The sequence below is a fragment of the Cydia pomonella genome, chromosome 4, assembly GCF_033807575.1.
Source record: "Cydia pomonella isolate Wapato2018A chromosome 4, ilCydPomo1, whole genome shotgun sequence".
Taxonomy (NCBI): Eukaryota; Metazoa; Arthropoda; class Insecta; order Lepidoptera; family Tortricidae; genus Cydia; species Cydia pomonella.
This window is the reverse complement of record NC_084706.1, coordinates 14,239,911-14,260,615: the sequence shown is the minus strand read 5'-3', so window position 1 is coordinate 14,260,615 and position 20,705 is coordinate 14,239,911. Positions and strand designations below refer to the sequence as shown.

The 20,705-nt window shown below is 40.9% G+C and overlaps 1 long non-coding RNA gene across 1 annotated transcript; it reads right to left on the bottom strand.

Annotated features, from left to right (window-relative positions):
• Nucleotides 1–10,819: 10,819 nt before the first annotated feature.
• On the bottom strand, nt 10,820–14,185 carry LOC133517123 (uncharacterized). Its single transcript, XR_009799330.1, has 5 exons — nt 13,698–14,185; nt 13,386–13,495; nt 12,960–13,038; nt 11,467–12,594; nt 10,820–11,026 (listed from the first exon to the last, which is right to left on the bottom strand). It is a non-coding gene; the product is annotated as an uncharacterized LOC133517123 (long non-coding RNA).
• Nucleotides 14,186–20,705: the final 6,520 nt, after the last annotated feature.

Genomic DNA, 20,705 nt, shown 5'->3' with positions numbered 1-20,705 from the left:
ATGTTACGTCTTGCGTTTCTAATAAGCCACTGACTGAAAAATACACGTGGTTCATAATCCTGTAGTTGCAGTTCTTGAACACGTGTGAAATGGTAAGGATGCCTTCCCTCACGTTTTAGAATTTTCCATACGTAGACGTCACTGACATTAAATACATTCGCTGCGTCCCGGGTACTGCTCATGGGATGGCGGTCAAAAAAATCCAAAATTGCTACTTCTAGACGAACTGGGTACCTAGGCCTACCGGCTTCACCTATTGGCATGAGGTTTCCGGCATGAAATCTTTGATGTGCCCGGTAGATAGTCTGAGGATTCACAATCGTATTGTATCTTTGTGCATAAAGTCTTGAAGCTCCCGCCGCACTGTAGTTTGAGTCGCGATAACATGTTACCATGTTTAAGTACTCGTTAAGTGTGTAGCGGTAAGGCATAATGGTAAATTAATTAAATTTCTTTGCAACCGACACAATCAGACAGCAAATTGCATGACACTGACATCCAAGTATTTTATTTATCAACTTTAAGAGGCCACTTGAATGATAGTTTAAAGAGGTTCTAGAATGTCTAAAGAGGTCTCATTTAATTATCTTATTAACAGGGTGTTTTAACGTAGCAAATTTGTTTCCTAGTTTTCTCCAAAAAAACATAACATAACCAATGCTGTTTCATACTTAAATGTACTCCGAGAACCGAGTACTATCAGCTGTAAAAATATCCGTGACTAATTTGTTAGCACCTTATATAGGAATACTTTTGTTAATACTGAGCTGGATAGGAAATCAAATATCACAAAGGGTTCATTGACATTATTAATTAAAGAATTTAATGTTTGTATGTATGCGGGATAGTATTAAATAAACTGGGATTGCAGAGAATTTCATAGGAAGACTAGTCTCTTCACATAAGGTTGAAACATAATCATGTAAAACGAAGTTATGTATGTAACTTTTGCATAGATGGTTTCTGAACAATTGGAAACTTAATTATGTTAATTACTATAAAACTAGAGAATCATATTATGTATTTACCCTGAAAATTGTGTTAAGTATGAAACTGAAACTCCAAATAAATAATATTATAAGCTAAATTGTACATAGGAAAATATTTGACAGAATGTAAACATTTAAACCCTAAAATTGTCTAACCCTGAATTTCACTGAGAAATCAAGGTGGTTTAAATAGATAAAAGAAGAATATTCCAGTTGATTTATATAGAATATTATATGTAAAGTCAGACAGTTATTTAAGAAAGTGATCTCCTACTCTTACTAATAAGAGATAAACAAGAAAAGTTTCAAATGATAAAAATTATAGGAAATTGAGAGATTCTAAGCTAACTGATGCTGTATAAAATTAGGACACATGTTTTAAGAGATAATTCTAGCTATAATTAATAAAGGAAATAGTAGGACATACAGGAAAACATGTAAATAATAAATTAGGTTATTATTTGTTCATGTAAAATTCAAATGTTAAAAATTATGAAAAATTGGGGTTTTTGAAGTTAAATGAAGCTGTAGAAAATTAGAATATATGGTTAAAAGATAATTTCAGTCATAATTAATAGTGGAAATAACAGGAAATTCGAGAAAACATGATAAAAATTATTCTAGGTTATTTTCTTCATAACTTCAAAAATACGCGATTTCAAAGAAGGAAGTTTATTAAAAATTGTTAGTAAATAATAAATATATCTGATTTAGTATTAAATTTTATTAAAAATCAAGTATTTTACTTAAAAATTAGAAAAAACAAATCCCATAGGAAAAATTCCGAATAAATGAGTTATTTAAAAATGAATCTTAAGTTCATACACAGTAAGTTCAAATTCGCTTGCACTCTGGAGCCAAAATGTCGTCGATGAAAAGTTAGAAGAGTACAGAAGATACTTTGGGCGACAAACGCAACGAAGAGAGCGATCGAGACGATCAGGACGAAATGAACGTTGTAATACTAAAATTTAGAGGGTATAAATAGGAAGAGCCAAGCTAGTGGAATTCATTGGAGAGCCTCGGACACTCGCACGGACGCACCGACTAGCACCAGCACTTCCACAGCCGTATTTTTCTGAAGAAAAATATAACTGCCGGATCGCGCCCGGCTCTCGCCGGAGGGGATCGCCTGCGTCAACGAAGCCAGCCATCGGTCGCCCTAGTTGCGGGACCAATCCTAGGTTCCGCTCAAACGGTTCACCTAGGAAAGGAACCGTAGGCTAGGCCCACGACCGACCGCTATGCGCCGCGAGACTCCGCCCGCAGAAAACGAAGATGAACGAAGGGGATAAGCACCCCCCCACCCCCGCGGGACGGGTGGGTACTTCGAAACAACGGTTTCCAGAGATACCCGCACGAACTCCGCCGACAGTCACCGACCCCCCCGCCCCCGCGGGGCAGGTGGGTAGCCTGGAAAGCGGGTTTCAACCACTACCGACACCAGCAATCACCACAACGGACACCGAACGAGCCAAACACGACGACCACGACTCCGTAGAGGAAGAACTCGCCGAGTTTACGGATGCCCTCACAACCGACGCCGAGCCAGACACCGTTTCCCCGACGAAATGGAAAACGTCCGACGCGGCCCCAGGACGCACCTTCTCGCCAATCCCGCGGGAAGCCCAATACCGACTTTCCCCCCACGAGCAACTGGATCGTGATCGTATCCTGGTTGCTCGTCTTGGGCAAGTCGGTTACATGTCTCCGGGTATGGAGGCATGGATGGTGGCTTACATCAGGCTCCAGGGACATGCCCTGGGAGAGGCAGTGGAGCTGCTACCTGAAGATGCCCACTTCCTCCAGTTCCTGGAGGATCACCCGGCAGCCCTCCGCCCCTCGGCTATGAAGAGGAAGCCGGAAAGCAGCCCACAAGAAAAGCAGCCAGAAAAACGCGCGTGCCACAACATCTCGCCGCCGACCGACCCGCGACTCCGCGCCCGCCGCGAAGCCGCGCCGCAGCCAGAAAAAGGCCCTTTTAAGGGCCCCAAACCCAAACACAATGAAAAAGGAGATGGCCACTTACCCGGGTCAGCAACGACAGCAACTGAGCAGCCCGCAGCAACACCCGCAGCACCCGACCACAGCTACGCGAACGCCGCAGCCCTCCCCTCGGGCTCTGGAGACGCCAGCACCGCAACCTCGGCAGCAAGGCTGCAACAAAAAAACAATAATACTGTTACATCAAAAAAAAAAGACAGCACCCAAAAAAATGAAAACAGTAGCGTTAAAAAGAGCAATAACGCCATGCAGCCTTGCGGCGACGATGAGGGTAGAAAAAAAAATAAAAAATCCAAATACCCTGCCATCGTCGCCGAATTACTACCCAACTGGCCGAGGGCCCTGGAGGCCATCGCGGAGGAGCTCGGCGAGTCACCCCATTCCAAGCCGAGGGGAGAAGGAGTGGAGTTCGAGCCCCAAACGGAGGCCGAATATCGCCTTATTATTAGGCACCTGGCCAAGTTGGAGGATGCGGCAATCGCCGCAATCGCTGCAGCCAAAGAAAAAGGGGAGACCACGGACATCGTTAAGCCGATATATCACATATACGGGCTGGACGATGAGAAGCGGCTTAAGGTGGCCGTCAGGGGCCTCCCCTCCAAGACACCGACGGAAGAAGTGAAGAACGCCCTAGAGAAGCTTGGACACCCCGCAGAATACGTCAAGCAAATAAACGCGAGGTCGGGCCGCCCGGGCTGCATATACTTCGTGCAGCTTGCGGGGCCCGCCCGAGATCACGCGGGAGTCTACGAGGTGAAAGAGCTTCTACACATGCGGGGAATCAAGGTGGAGGCATGGCGCGGGAAGAAGGGGCCCGCACAATGCCACAACTGCCAGGGGTTCCGCCACTCCTCGCACGGATGTCACCGCCAAACTGCCTGCGTCAAATGCGCCGAGCCACACCAATCCTACCAGTGCACCAGGCCTAGAGACCAGAAGGCCACATGCAAAAACTGCAGAGGAGAGCACCCGGCAAACAGCCGAAATTGCCCGGTCTACAAGAGGGAGGCCCGAAACTGGAAAGCTGGGAGATCTGCCCTCTCGGCCCCAGTCCCGAGCCGCCCAGGCCCCATCACCAAGGCATCAGTCCCCAAGCCCACAGTGGAGGAGTCGGCGCCAGCGTCTCTGATGGCGCCGGCCAACCCCCCCACTCAAAGGGGGGATACCGGAACGAGCCTTTCCACAAAGAAAGCCAAAAAGAAGAATAAGAAGAAGAAAGCCGCCACCAACACTCAACCAGCGCCAGCCCATCAACCAGCGGCCCTACACCCAGCACCAGCACCAACACCAGCCACCAGCATCGCGCCAACCGCTACGCCAGACCTCGCCGCTCTAGTGGCGCAGCTCGCCGCGGTAGCCCAGGCGCTCACTGCCGCCCTACACTCCACGCAGCAAAGAGCTAGCTAAGCTGCGTGTAGTATACTGGAACGCGCAGAGCCTGCGCTACAAGATCGGGCTGCTCCGCGAGTTCCTGAAATCGCAAGATGTGGACGTGATGCTGGTGTCCGAAACACATCTGCGAGAAGACGCTGCCCTGAAGATCCCCGGGTACCTGGTCTACCGCAAAGACGAGGTACAGCAGAACGGCACGCCATACCGGGGACTCGCAGTCATAGTCCGGAGGTCCATCGTCCACCAGCCGGTGGAATACCAGCCCCTCGACTCCTTTTACGCCTTAGGAGTCGACATCCGAGTCTCGGGCCACGATCTCCGACTATACGCCATATATAGACCAGCGAGTGCCATCGGCACCCTCACAGCAGACCTGCGAAAGCTTCTCAGTCCCAACATGCCGACCATCATGGCTGGGGACTGGAATGCCAAGCACCCGGCGTGGCACGCTGCAAGGCAGGACACAGCTGGCCGCACCATCTACCAAGCCGCCGTGGACCACAACTTCGATGTGTCCGGTCCCGAAGAGCCGACACGTCACGACGTCGCGCACGGCACCGCCGACATTATTGACTTTGTGGTCCACAAGAGCATTGCCGCCACCATGCACCAGGAGGTCCTCCCAGACCTCCCGTCGGACCACCGCCCGGTACTGCTGGTCCTGGAAGACATGCCAATCCGGGCTTTCACCGCCAGAACAAGACGCCGAGTCTGCTGGGAGACATACGCCGAAGCCATGGAGGGGAAACCCCAGACCATGGCGGTCTCCACAGCAGAAGAAGTGGAGATAGCAGCCAACACCATCTCCTCCAACATCCAGGACGCGCTCAACACAGCCACGCACACCATCCAGAGTGACGGGAGGCGCCCCCTCTTGCCACAAAGGATCTTGGACATGATAAAGCGGAAGCACGTCCTGAGGAGAAGATGGCAGACCACTAGATGCCCCACACTGCGAGCAGAACTCAACACGCTCGTCAGGAAAGTGCAGAAGGAGCTTCGAGACCATGCAGCGGAGAGCTGGGAGAGTCACATCGCGTCCATAGGCGGTGATGTCCCCTCCATCCACCGTCTATGCCGACAACTCGGCACGACGCGAGAGTCGACTCGCCCGCTCAAAGACGCGACCGGACAACCCAAGTACAAGGCAGAGGACAGGGCGGAGATCTTTGCCGAGTGCTTGGGCACCCAGTTCCGGCCCAACCCCATTCAAGACCATGAACATCAACAAGAAGTCGAACAACACCTGGAGAGGTACCTAGAGCAACCGCTGGAGTCAGATGAAGATCCGGTCTTCTTCTCACCCGGCCAAGTGCAGCGAGTCCTCAGGCGCTGCAAACCAAGGAAAGCCCCGGGCCCTGACTCGATCCCGAACGCGGCGCTAAGTCACCTGCCACTACGCTCCATAGTGGCGGTGACTCGCCTGTTCAACGGGGTCATGCGCTCGGGACACTACCCGACAGCCTGGAAACTTGGTCGGGTGATCATGCTGCCCAAACCAGGCAAGGACAGAGGAAGACCGGAGAGCTACAGGCCGATCACCTTGCTCAGCACCCTCTCCAAGGTGTTCGAGCGGCTTCTGTTGGGACGGCTCCAGCCCTACATCGAGCCTAGGCCGGAACAGTTCGGTTTCCGCGACGGGCACTCCACGTCTCTGCAGCTCACCAGAGTGCTCCACTTTATGGCGGCGGCACTAAACAAGAAGGAGCACACCGCAGCCGTCTGTTTAGACATGGAGAAGGCCTTTGACAGGGTGTGGCACGAGGGGCTTGTGTACAAACTGTCGAAGACCCAAGCACCCCGACGCATCGTTCAGGTCGTGGCTTCATTCCTGACCGAGCGCCGCTTTGCAGTCGCAGTCGAGGACGCAGTCTCCAGGGAGCGCCCGATCCACGCGGGCGTACCTCAGGGCAGCGTCCTATCTCCTGCCTGCTACGCGCTGTACACCGACGACTTCCCGGTCGTGGGGGACGTCAAGCTGGGCCTCTACGCGGACGACGCGGCCCTCTTCGCCGCGTCCATGAACCCTACGCACGCCGCGAAGAAACTCCAGAGGTCCCTTGACGCCCTCCCCGACTGGCTCTCCAGGTGGAGGATGTCGGTGAACGTCGGCAAGACGCAGGCGCTGCTAACCGGCTTTACCAATAAGCCCCCCCCGCCTCTTCGCTTACTCGGAGAAGCCGTGCCTTGGATGCCGCAGGTCAAGTACCTTGGAGTGACACTTGACCGGCGGCTAACAATGAAGCCGCACGTCGACGAAGTGGTCCGGCGCGTGAAAACAGCACGCACCCTGCTCCGTCCAGTGCTCTGCAGCAACCTCCCCCGCCGCACGAAGCTGGGGATATACAAGACCTACATTCGGTCCCGCCTGACGTACGCAGCTCCTGCCTGGTACGCCATGACGGCTGAGACACACAAAAAGAGACTGCGTGCGCAGGAGAATGCGGCCCTTCGCACTATAGTCAACGCCCCCCGCTTCGTGCGCAACATTGACATCCAGCGCGGGCTGAAATGGCAGAGCCTGGACACCTTCATCAGCCAACTATCGAGCAAAATGTTCGAGCGCGCCGACCACTCGCGACACCTCCATCTGCAGGGCATTGCGCCACTCCACGCACGCCCCCCGGACAACCGCCGACAGCGCCAGCTCCCCAGGGCACTGGTGCCAGTAGCCGCAGGAGACGAGGAAGACCGCAGCAGCAGCCAGACGGAGCCCGCATACCCGGAAAGCCGCTGACAGGCCACCTCAAAGCAAAGCCATGATCGGCACTCATGAGTGGCCATCACGGCCAATCATGGCCAATCACGGCCAATTGAAGCCACAGCTCTAGATGAGCGCAGAAGGACCCTCCCGTTGTAACGGGAGGCGAAAACCAACCGCCAAAAATCCCCCACAGGGATGGAAAGGCCACTCACCCTCACAACAAATGGGGTGTGAAAGAAATACTCGACCGAGTGGAATTCATTCAGTCTCCAGCAGCGGGAAAGAGAAGACCTCCAATAGAAGAAGGAAAACCAGCGGAGCCGAAGACGGAAGATCTACACAGGACTGGAGCAGCCAGCGGAGCCCTACGGAGGACCGGAGCAGCCAGCGGAGCCCTACGGAGGACCAGAGCAGCCAACGGAGCCCTACGGAGGACCGGAGCAGCCAACGGAGCCCTACGGAGGACCGTAGCAGCCAGCGGAGCCCTACGGAAGACCGAAGCAGCCAGCAGAGTCAGCAGAGCTCCCGGCTGAACTTCACAGGTTGTAGTCCTCGAGAGTCCGGTGAGTGATTATGTTTTCACTTAGACTGAGTATATTAATATTTCAACCTTCGAGTGTAACTTAGAATTTTAGAGGCAAATCTAAATAATTTACAGTTATTTAAGTTTCATTCAATGTTTAGAATGAATTGTTTGAGAGTGGTCTTGAATAATGTAGAAAATTATATAGAGAAGGATATTAATGTTGGCTACGCGAATTATTTATCTCTCTTTTTAGGGAGATATCTATTTAAATTTATGTGTGAGCTTATATTCTGCTAATCTGAATATTTGTTGATGAATTTACAAACATTATTTGTAAGTATCTCTAAGCTTTGCCATAGCAAAATTATATGTTATATTGGAAACAACTGAAAAATATATCTAGATCTAATATATGATCTCACTTTGGATAAAATATATCTAAGAGAATGAACATGGTTGGAAAAGGGCCTTGCCAAATTGAATAAGGTATCTGGAATGAAAAACTATTCTAAGATTCAATTCAGAATTCAAACTTATAGTGTACATCAGGTAAGCAAAGCATTCCTGAAAGTTTATGGATGTAATAAAATCTCATCTATACTCTTGAGTACTATGCTATAACAAGAGAATCTGGAGTTTGAATTGAATCAGGGTTTATCTATTATGTATTTATATTTTGGCTTTTTCTAATTTGTTTGTTTAGTGAGGTCTATGTAATGAGGATAGTAGTTTTGTAATGGCAAGTAAATTTAAACGGTTATTAATAAGAGTCATAAGGTTATAACATAAAATTGATTGAGGAAACTACCGGATCCAATGTGTTTTCAGGGCGTAGATTCAAAGCTTTTCTCCTATCATCTACAGAAGCACTCTACTAAGAAACTGTAGAATTATATAAATTATTTTTAGATAGTAAGCATGAGTGTTAGAAAACTAGCTTCAACTAGAGTCATAGTATTAGAAATCTCTCTCGTTGTGTCGCGTTGTTAGGCATCTGATAGGTTTCTTGTGGTTTTCTTCCTATCAGTATGTAAGTTTCGAAGACACAGTAAACTCCTTCACTTAGTTAGTCGACAGGCAGGTAATGTTAGGGACTAAAACCAATCAAACTTAATAAAATAAAACTCTTCAACTCTTAAATATAACTAAAATAAGTATAAAATCATCTTCTGATAAATAAATGCTTTAAAACCCTATCCTGTTGTTTGCTTTAGCGACTATCCCTACTTTCCTAAAGAACTTGGTGTTATTAATGGACACAACTTAGGGATCCTAACGATACCACTACGATCTACTCCTGGCCATAGTTATAAGTAAGACTGCAAAGCAAGGAACTAACGACTCATTGGGAGTAGGTAAAAGATGGTAAGTTTTTAGGTTATCTTTATTTAATGAATTTTTCTGGCTCAGTGGGTGTATTTTAGCTAAAGGGGTAAGTAAAGGGGTGGGTTTTCTACAGTTTGGTTTGCGTGACCAGGATTTAACTTTTATTCAAGTTAAAGTTAGATTTTATATCGAGTCAGAAGTTCCAAGCTTTGTGGTCAGTTTGTTGTTTTGTGAAAGTTGGAGGAAAGTGGGAACGGTTGCTGAAGCGAATGGGAAAGGGGGATAATTGATATCTACTACATATTTCATTACTGATATTACATAAACGTTTAGATAAACATAAGTTACACAATCTTGGTTTTTCACTTTACACTACACAACATCATATCCACATTTCAAATCACTGCATTCCTTTGTTTTGTTATTTTATACGCGCGATTTGAACTTAATAACATGGTTGAATAGTTTATTTATTACGAAAAGTTCATGTAAACTTAGTTATCGCAAGCCGGGCATTTTGACAACCACCTCAAGGTTACTCTCGTTTGAATGTTCGGTTGACATGGACATGTATATTATTTTGTAAAGACGGGCCTTACGATCATTACCAATTGGGCCAATACATTGGGTGTCAAGATCGCCTTTAGTAACACCCCTGTGTTCAGTTGTATGGCGAATTACATAGTGGAATGACATCATGTGACGCCTTTTCCAATTTCTTTTAAATGCTTAAATTGTCTTGAAATTATGTAGGAATTATTACGGGAAAATCGAATACACTCGCGAGTTTTCATATCGTCGGAATTATCGGTAAATCATTTCAGATTTCATTAATTTCTTGTTTAAGATCGGGTTTAAGCGATCATTTTGTTTCATTATGACGGTTGATTGCCTTCGCTCGGTGCTCTTTAGGCTAGTTTATTGCCTCACTTTATAATAGTCCTTTTCTAAATGCTGATATTTAGTTAAAATCATGCTTCTTTGGTTACGAAGAGTTTTGTTTGTAATTTAAAAGAGAGATGTATTTATCTAGCACATCTTCAAAATTTATTATACCGACATTTATATCAATAGAAATAGTAGCTTGGATTGTTTGGCTGCGGCCATAATGGTAACATTTATGTGTCATATCGTCATCGTCTTAAAGAAGCCGAGGGTCTATTAGGTCTCCCTCAAGCTATTTATCAACTCATTTTCTGGGGCGAGAGTGCGGTCTACTTTAGCGTGTGTCTTTGACCATCTGACACTTGGTTTACAACAGATGACGCTGTCTTGTGTGCAGTGATTAGATAGGTCAGAATTATATGCATGGGCTTATCTTCATTTTTAAATCATTGACTATAAAGTTTCAAATATTTCTTGCAACATTTGGAAATATTAACTTTCTGTTGATCTTAGATAACAAAAAGGAAATTATTACTCAGACTTTAAAGCGTTATTCATTTATTTACGTACAAACATTGTAAACGCATTATTAAAGGGACCCATTGAATACCAGCCGACAATTTGCTCTAAATTATACTATACCTAAACTATGTTTTAGAATCATTCTATTGATAGGGATCGCGTGGAAACCTGTTTAGTAATTTTTTGGGTTTATCATCAACTTACACTTGGGCAGATAGGGATGTCTTTGGAGACTGTTTCATAATGGGTACCTAATGGTAAATGTGTAAGTTAGACTTGAGTCTTATATTTTAAGGGCAGTTAGTAATAAATTGTTATTGTAGATATCTAATTTGCTATGTTGCTATTTATAGATCAGTTATTTAGAAAGCTAGTTATCTAGTCTAAATATTGGAAAAAATTAGCATTTAGTTTGATTGCGGTTAATCTATTTGTAAGGGTACAAGGTCAAGGCTAGCACACAGATGGGGATGAAATAAAGCGGAATATTTCCTTTATTATTGACCAAGTAACAAATTTCTGTCACATATTACATGTATATTACACATGGAGTCAAATGCATAGCTTAATTAGTGAAATCTTCTTAAACAGCTTGTAGTCTGATTATTTGTTATGGTATCGGACAGCAGACCTCAGGTTGATTAGACTAGAGAACAGGAGAGATTGTAGATAGACTTTCTGAAATCAGAAAAATAAATAAAATCAATATCTATTGCTTGAGTTAAATGGTTTCAACATATCAATTTTGTTGTTTATCTTGTATGTTTCAACATTAGTAAGTTTAAAATTTAGTTTAAGGTTAAAGTAAGGATTAGGGAATTTAAATTTGTAGATATATTACTAGAATACATTTATAGGGAGATGTAGTTAGCGATTTTCAGATGTTACTTGGCTGATAACACATAATTTAAGAGTAATTATGTAGGTACCATGTAGATAAATTAGGCTAATCACTACATAAAATGTAAGGATGTCTGTATGCATGTATAAACAGCTAGATTTAATAATAGAATCGTAATAACAATAACATTGATAGGGTATTCAAACATACATACATACTTAATTCACTATCTGTTAAATTTAAATTCATTTTTGTTTAAGAAAAATATGAAAGATACCTTTTTGATTGACAACATAATACATGATGTTGGTCCCAGGACACTTCTAGGGTGTCTGCACGAACTCGCGCCATGCCATGCTATCTTCTGTGATCTTATGGGCTCGTTTCATTTCAGTTTTACCTTTCCTAGTTTACTCAAGTTGAATTATCTTGACAAGTGTGTAGGACGCTCGGAGTTACGGCTTTCATTTGTCATATTGGGATCATAAATAGTATTTGTGTTGCTAATTTCTCTTCTAGAAATACTGTAATCTATTTATCTTCATTTCCGTCGCGGCGACTACTCCGTCTCTTCACAGATTCTAGGTCAAAAGGTGTTTGTCTGCATCAATAGGACTTTGTTCCAAAAGAATTTTGTTCAGGAAACGTGTCGAAACAACCGCAGGGGCTTGTTGTCAGGAATCTGTAGTCATTTACTAAGTTTTTCAGTCAAATGAAGTGCAGACTTTACAAGCAGCTAGTAGAAGGAAAGCCTGATGAAACATGTAAGTAAATTTGTTTTTCAAACAGGGTTTGAAGGGGCAAGCGTGGCCATCATCTTCTGGGTCTTACTGTCAGTGTCACAATTTGCTTCATAATTGCAGGTTGATACATACTCTATGTATTTAAAGCTTAACTTGAAGTACTAGGATCTTCATTCTCTACATTTTTTAGTCATAAGATAGTGCAGGTTGATTCGTAGCGGTACTTAAAGCATAACAAGTCACGTGACTACAACTTCCAAACAGGTTTGATGGAACAAGGGCAGCCTATACCTTCTTAGTCTTCTGTAGGTGTTTTTATTCACAATGGATTGGTGCATTTTTTCCAGCCCGTAATCCTGTTACCCTGCATCAGCGGTTTTGTAGTATTTTACCTCATTTGAAACTCGATTGGATACTAATGATGATTCATAAATTAAAGGTTGGCAGGCTCATTTTATTTGTTTTTCCATATAGGACTCCACATATGACTTTTGTATGGGGGAGAGGCGTTGCTGTCTCAAAGTTGTTAGTGTGTTGGGAGAGGATGTTGTCAGCTCATTGTTAACACAAATCAGATTCTCAATGTTTTTGCTCAGATTAAATATTTCAGGATGGAGAGTTGAGGTGCGACAAGGTATTTGAAGCTAGTAACTTTTGCTGTTCTGAAATTATACAGTGAAACAAATTATTAAGATATAGTAGTTAATTCATAATCAAAGAGTAAAGTATAAATTAAGCTTAATGTAAGAATTGTCTAATATAGTTAAACTAGCTACCCAGGAACAGAGATTACATAGTAGATAGGCATTAGAGTTAATTTTTGTCATACTATAAATGTAATTGGACTTGTGTGTTTGGTTTGATACATTTTAGAACTAAAATCTGACATGAAATTGTTGTTTATTATTGTTACATGTTATTTAATTTAAAACAGAAATGTCAGAGTTTCACAACTGACCCTTTATTATATAATATTTAACATTTTGGAATTTATTTGGTAAAAACAAGTCAAATAATAAACATTTACCTGAATTAGTGGGGAAGTCATGGAAAGTAGTTAGACCAGGTGTAGAGTCTTTGAATCAGGCTAAGTACACTTCGATGTGCTGAAAATTGTAAGACATTTTTTTTGTTAAGGAATGGGTTTCAATGACAAAATAGTATAGTTGGGATTAATTTATGGAAGAGTGGATTACAGGTTGTAGTATGGCAATTTGGCAAATAAATGCAAATTTAGAGTTGCTTAAGTTGATTTAGTTTTACTTGTACTTAGGTTTATTTAGCTTATAAGTGAGTTGTATGTTTACTAGATTCTTTGATAATGGCTTAGGTTAATTAAAAAACCAAATGTGACAAACAGGTTAAAATGTAAAGGGCAGTCAGTGCGTCTTTCTTTAAAAATTAATTAAGGGATCACTTTTTAGCAAGAGGTTATTTCAAATTTTGTACTTACATGATAGTTTTCATTGATTTGACTTTGTCAATTCAAAAGGCGCGGCTTAGGCACAAATCATTCAAGTTCTCGCACTTATTGTTTCACTTTGGATGTATTGCTTTTATAACCTGAAAATCAAAACAAATTTATTAAATATTGGTTATGAAAAAATTAGTAGATGTTATTCAGAACGAAATTGTCAGAAAGATTGGATAGAAATAAAATATTATACATAGCTTGTTCATTAAGGGGAATTCTTTTATGAGATTGAATTGCAAAGATGCATTAATATGGTTTAGATAATAGTTTAAAACTGAAAAAAATACATACCATTTTCTGTTCCGTAATCATCTTAAACTTTTAGTCCGCTTTTACAATAATTTTCAAGTATTTTGTTTTAAGATCACGTCAAGGTTCTTTTTTAGATTCTTGCGAACTTTATTATAAATCCAGAACCAAGAACAAACACTCAGGACACTGTAGATTCATATTTACAATTAATCACACGGCTTTATAAAAGCAAAACGTTATTTAAAGACTGAAATATTATACTTACAAACTAAGTTAACACATCAAACAATTATAGCCATTTCGAACTTTGTTCTGCATGTGTGCTGGTGGACGTAATTCTCTAGCGGTAAAATTACCATGATGCATAATCAAAACGGGATTCAATAAACACGTCTCTTTTATTAGTTCTTAAAATGAAAGGGATACACTGAATACAATACAATGTCAAATTGACGCTTTAATATCTACGCAATAGTGTAAGGAGCGGATCATAGATAACAACAAAATGGCGTTGAAGCTTTCACGTTTTATTTAATAATCAAACGAACTTACCTGTGAAGTTTGATTACAATTATGCGAGTATCCAAATCCAAGACAACAAATATAATTTACTAGCAGCAGTACACGTTATCGTGCAGTCCAAGTCACACATTTTAGAGATTATAGTATTTAAAAAACAAGTTCGCGCTGTCCCTCTCACTCGCTACGCTGCGTTCCTGCTTCGACATCGCTCCTCCAGTACTCATTATTTCAGAGTTATTTTTGTGTTAGTAACAGAGACTATTTTATTTTCATTTTTGGGGATGGGGGGCGGGTCTTTGTTGTCTTGGATTTGGATACTCGCATAATTGTAATCAAACTTCACAGGTAAGTTCGTTTGATTATTAATTATACTTCGTATCCAAATCCAAGACAACAAATATAATTTACTAGCAGCAGTACACGTTATCGTGCAGTCCAAGTCACACATTTTAGAGATTATAGTATTTAAAAAACAAGTTCGCGCTGTCCCTCTCACTCGCTACGCTGCGTTCCTGCTTCAACATCGCTCCTCCAGTACTCATTACATGTTTTTGTGTTAGTCCGAGTCACACGTATTTTCGCCAAAATAGTGTTCCTCTAAATATGTGTACCTAATTGTGTTTCGATTAATGTTTATTGTGCGCTGAATAAGAAGTATAGAATCAAAACATTATTTGAACTGCCGACCGCCGTACCCTCGAACGAAAAATTGATGTTTATTCAGCTCGGCAAGTCTAGTCTCGTTTGCCATACTTACATGGCAGTTAAACTTTCAATTTGAAATTGTAGGTATATTCGTTTAGCGTAATAAACTTATTACCTAAGAAATCAAGTAAGTAATTTTTACGTTCATACGAAATCACTTACTACAAATACCTTCTTTTTTGAATAAATAAATTACGGAAAAAATAAGTATGGGGCTACAAATAGATTACAATTTGAACTTTAAATAATTGTAATACGTACTATTATAGTATTATTTACTAATATAATATTATTTAGATTTCATTTTATGATTGCATAAAATGCAATGTTCACTCACAATTTTTTTTTACGAGATGCTTTCGCGTACAGATTTAAATATACAAACCATATCTGAATAAAGTTAATATATACTAGGTAATCGTTTCACGAAAGCGGCTTTTACCATGTCCGATCTACCCTACCATACAATAAAACAGATAACAATGGTAATCCTTGCCGATTGGTAATAAGTGCCTATGAATGATAACAAAACGCGTCTTTATGCAAATGTACATACACAGTACCAACAAGTTTAATGAGCGTCTTATGAGGATACCTATAGGTATAAATATACAGGAGTAATGTCAATCAATACACAATCTATAAGGCATTGGAAGACTATTTAGTCTGACTGACAGTTTAAAGTGTTTAATGCCATTAATCGACGTATACAAACGGGACGTGCTATGCGTGCTCCGATACGTGCGCCCCATGCCCCATATGAGGGCCATAGTGAATCTATCGCATGGATCATGACGGATTAGGTAGTAGGCTTTAATCGGACATCGCGGTATCGTCGAGTCTTGGGTCCGATCGATGTGGTCGCCTCCTAAATTTGATCATCAGTTAGTTACCCGCTTTGTTATTATTAGACAGCTTTGATTAACATAATATAATATAATTTTAAAATGAAATATATTATGGAAAGATATACTTGATTTGTGTAATATTGTGGACTCCGTCTAATAATAATTCTCCTTTCCGTGAGTACCTACTTAGAAGCTTAGGTTTACTGTGCAACAAGATATTCATCAAACAGAAAATCGGTATTAACTGTGTTGATTAAAGTTTTAATGTAATTTTATAATGCACATTAATTAATAGTTCAAAATTAAAACACATATTAAATAAATATTTTATTATAAATGAGATCTCGACATGGTACTATATTTGCCCCACTTTAATAGTGAAGAGGCTATCATTACTCCACAATCATTGTGTCGCGGGCTCCGCTTTCACAGCGTCGAGGTTATATTTGCCCCACTTTAATAGTGAAGAGGCTATCATTACTCCACAACCATTGTGTCGAGGGCTCCGCTTTCACAGCGTCGAAGCTATATTTGCCCCACTTTAATAGTGATGAGGCTATCATTACTCCACAATCATTGTGTCGAGGGCTCCGCTTTAACAGCGTTGAAGCTATATTTGCCCCACTTTAATAGTGATGAGGCTATCATTACTCCACAATCATTGTGTCGAGGGCTCCGCTTTAACAGCGTCGAAGCTATATTTGCCCCACTTTAATAGTGATGAGGCTATCATTACTCCACAACCATTGTGTCGAGGGCTCCGCTTTAACAGCGTCGAAGCTATATTTGCCCCACTTTAATAGTGAAGAGGCTATCATTTCTCCACAATCATTGTGTCGAGGGCTCCGCTTTAACAGCGTTGAAGCTATATTTGCCCCACTTTAATAGTGATGAGGCTATCATTACTCCACAACCATTGTGTCGAGGGCTCCGCTTTAACAGCGTCGAAGCTATATTTGCCCCACTTTAATAGTGATGAGGCTATCATTACTCCACAATCACTGTGTCGAGGGCTCCGCTTTAACAGCGTTGAAGCTATATTTGCCCCACTTTAATAGTGATGAGGCTATCATTACTCCACAACCATTGTGTCGAGTGCTCCGCTTTCACAGCGTCGAAGCTATATTTGCCCCACTTTAATAGTGAAGAGGCTATCATTACTCCACAGTCATTGTGTCGAGGGCTCCGCTTTCACAGCGTTGAAGCCATATTTGCCCCACTTTAATAGTGAAGAGGATATCATTACTCCACAATATTGTGTCGAGGGCTCCGCTTTCACAGCGTCGAGGCTATATGTACCCCACTTTAATAGTGAGGAGGCTATCATTACTCCACAATCATTGTGTCGAGGGCTCTGCTGTCGTAGTGTTGAGGCTAAGTTTGCCCCACGTCATAGTGAGGATGCTATCATTACTCCACAATAATTGTGTCAAGGGGTCCGCTGTCGCAGCTGTCGCAGTGGCGAAGATATATGCCGCACTTTAAGTTATATGTACTCTACAATTCCACAATAATCGTATCGAGGCCTCCATTTCCGCAGCGTCGAGGCTATATGTGCTTCATTTTAAGTGTCGAGGTTATAATGCTTCGGTCATTTGGTTCTTAGGTTGCTTTGCTCCTTTTGGTCGCTTCGCTCTTCGGTCGCTTCGCACTTCGGTCGCTACACTCTTCGGTCACTTCGCTCTTCGGTCTACAGTCGGTCATTATACATATCTCAAAATGATATCGTCAAAGATATATAACGTTGCTCTACTATAACAGTGTTGATGCCAATGTAATGATTGAAGACTTTAATAGTATTGGAAGTAGCTTTACGCATGTAAATATAAGGGACTAAAGAGCAAAAATATTTAAGGTTGAGCTAAAGTTTACAGGACTTGTAAAAATAATGAAATATAAAGGAGGTTCTTGTTACGCTGAGGTAATTTAATAGGTGTTAATGCGGCCTAAAATACCTTAAACAAAATGTACGCAATGTCATTGCCCTTACAGACAAAGAAATGCTGTATGTAAACAACATATAGGAAAAAATATATCTGTAAACCCTTTAACCCAAATGTATGATTCGTACTCATATCACGCTGTTATATACTCCTAATAACTTCAAACGTCAGCTTTGATATGCTGTCAAGAATATACCATATCAACGAGCCTAATGTAATAAATCCGGTACAATTTACTTACGGATTCTCAGCTCCAAACTTCAGGGGAACATCGCCGCATCAAACAAGAGGTGAACCGCCGTTGATGCACTATCCCGCGACGCGAAATAAGTGCTGTAAATTGTGCAACCATGCAACTAGAGTTATGCTGCCACGTGTTGCAGTCGCTTGCGCTAAGTAGCTAGATTAATAATCGCAATAAAGGGTTGAAATCCTTTAACAATAACATTATTATTGTCTGAAATGTAAATGCTCGGGTTGTCATATTGTCTTGCTGTAAAAGAAAGCTTAAATAGTTTTCATTTTTCGTCGCAATGCACACTGTACAGTTTTATTGTAGGTAACGTTAAAAAATGTTACTCCTTAAAATGAAGTACAAGTTACAAGTCATGCCAGATATTTTGTTCACAAATATATCATAACTCAACACATAATCTACCTAAGTTCCTTGCCACTTGTTAGCGTAGTAGCCATCATCGTTCAGATACGCATAAGCAGATGAGACTAGCTATTTAGTTATAAATAATATCATATTACTATTTCTTGATCTGTGGTAATAACTAAAATTAGTCCATCTATATTTTCAAAGTGATAAGTTTCAAATACTTAATACCTACAGGATACTCTACTAGTAATTGTCCAGACTAAGTTTTAAAGTACTTACATATAGCCTTGATATTTATGGTAGCTTTACAATGAAGGAAATTCTCCTTTATCTACCTCACTCAAAGGCTATTTGCCGAGGAAAGTATTGATTGCTGTATTCAAAATTAACTTTAAAGTGTCGTAACATAAAATTAGATTATATTTTAGGGTCAGTAACGCGCATGTAATATACCTCTGCAGTAGCGGGCATTCATAGGCTACGGTGATTGTTTACCATCAGGCAGGCCGTATGCTTGTTTGTCTCCGTTGTAATTACATCCAGAGAATGGTTGGTAAATTCTAAATTATACAAAATGGTTTGTTTATATGGTTACAGACAGAAAATGCCCATCTAAAACTTATTTAGAGCCAACTAAAGCTTGAAAACACATTTACACTTAATGGCGTCCTGGCTTGTAAATGACATAAAAATAGTTGTACCTTGTGAATATTAAGATATATACAACTTTATCAATATACTACAGTGAAATCAAAGAAAGTTTTATACTTTTTTAATATTAACGAAATGAAATACCAAGAGCAATTTCACTCCTTAATTTTATTATGCTATACATACATTTTACATTTATACTATGTGGATACATAAATAATTATTTAAATTGGATATAAATTAATAACTTCTAGGTGGTACGTTGTTCTCTTTAGTCAAAATCAATAATATCAGTATGTTCGTAACATACTGATTTGATATCGATATTTTATTTTATTTTCGCATTCAGGATTTGAATTTAAATACAAAGCTCTGAACATCTGCTAGTAAATTATATTTGTTGTCTTGGATTTGGATACGAAGTATAATTAATAATCAAACGAACTTACCTGTGAAGTTTGATTACAATTATGCGAGTATCCAAATCCAAGACAACAAAGACCCGCCCCCCATCCCCAAAAATGAAAATAAAATAGTCTCTGTTAATAACACAAAAATAACTCTGAAATAATGAGTACTGGAGGAGCGATGTTGAAGCAGGAACGCAGCGTAGCGAGTGAGAGGGACAGCGCGAACTTGTTTTTTAAATACTATAATCTCTAAAATGTGTGACTTGGACTGCACGATAACGTGTACTGCTGCTAGTAAATTATATTTGTTGTCTTGGATTTGGATACTCGCATAATTGTAATCAAACTTCACAGGTAAGTTCGTTTGATTATTAATTATACTTCGTATCCAAATCCAAGACAACAAATATAATTTACTAGCAGATGTTCAGAGCTTTGTATTTAAATTCAAATCCTGAATGCGAAAATAAAATAAAATATCGATATCAAATCAGTATGTTACGAACATACTGATATTATTGATTTTGACTAAAGAGAACAACGTACCACCTAGAAGTTATTAATTTATATCCAATTTAAATAATTATTTATGTATCCACATAGTATAAATGTAAAATGTATGTATAGCATAATAAAATTAAGGAGTGAAATTGCTCTTGGTATTTCATTTCGTTAATATTAAAAAAGTATAAAACTTTCTTTGATTTCACTGTAGTATATTGATAAAGTTGTATATATCTTAATATTCACAAGGTACAACTATTTTTATGTCATTTACAAGCCAGGACGCCATTAAGTGTAAATGTGTTTTCAAGCTTTAGTTGGCTCTAAATAAGTTTTAGATGGGCATTTTCTATCTGTAACCATATAAACAAACCATTTTGTATAATTTAGAATTTACCAACCATTCTCTGGATGTAATTACAACGGAGACAAACAAGCTTACGGCCTGCCTGATGGTAAACAATCACCGTAGCCTATGAATGCCCGCTACTGCAGAGGTATATTACATGCGCGTTACTGACCCTAAAATATAATCTAATTTTATGTTACGACACTTTAAAGTTAATTTTGAATACAGCAATCAATACTTTCCTCGGTAAATAACCTTTGAGTGAGGTAGATAAAGGAGAATTTTTTTTCATTGTAAAGCTACCATAAATATCAAGGCTATATGTAAGTACTTTAAAACTAAGTCTGGACAATTACTAGTAGAGTATCCTGTAGGTATTAAGTATTTGAAACTTATCACTTTGAAAATATAGATGGACTAATTTTAGTTATTACCACAGATCAAGAAATAGTAATATGATATTATTTATAACTAAATAGCTAATCTCATCTGCTTATGCGTATCTGAACGA